This window comes from Wasmannia auropunctata, unplaced genomic scaffold (genome assembly GCF_000956235.1).
Source record: "Wasmannia auropunctata unplaced genomic scaffold, wasmannia.A_1.0 LD336099.1, whole genome shotgun sequence".
Taxonomy (NCBI): Eukaryota; Metazoa; Arthropoda; class Insecta; order Hymenoptera; family Formicidae; genus Wasmannia; species Wasmannia auropunctata.
Window position 1 is genome coordinate 60,221 of NW_012026791.1, and position 467 is coordinate 60,687.

The following is a 467-nucleotide window of genomic DNA, read 5'->3' on the forward strand; positions in this document are numbered from 1 at the left end:
TTCTGTTTTCAGCTGATTTACTCGTTCCAATTCGTTGGTTGCGTGCGCAATTTACTCTTCAGTCTGGATCGTTTCACAGCCTGTGGAAAACGTAAGAATAATAACGATGATAGTACGCATATGCAAATAACATGCACAATTTACATGCAAAACTGACAAATTACCTGATTAATGAATTATTCTTATTTTATCTAATACATATCTTACTCATCACGCATTATTTCTAGAAAATTATGTAAGGAGACTAACATTTAATATATTAAATGTAATATACTTTAAAATTTAATCAATTCAATTCGTGTTACGCTAAAAATGAGTAATCTTACCGATCTTCGACGTGGTCACACCATGTATGTTCGGATTCTGTATCACTTCTGACAGCTCATGACAGCTATCCTAACCACTCCCGAGACAGTGATTCGCATTCTGAAAATTTTTGCGCGTTCCGAAACCCATAAAAAAAAAGT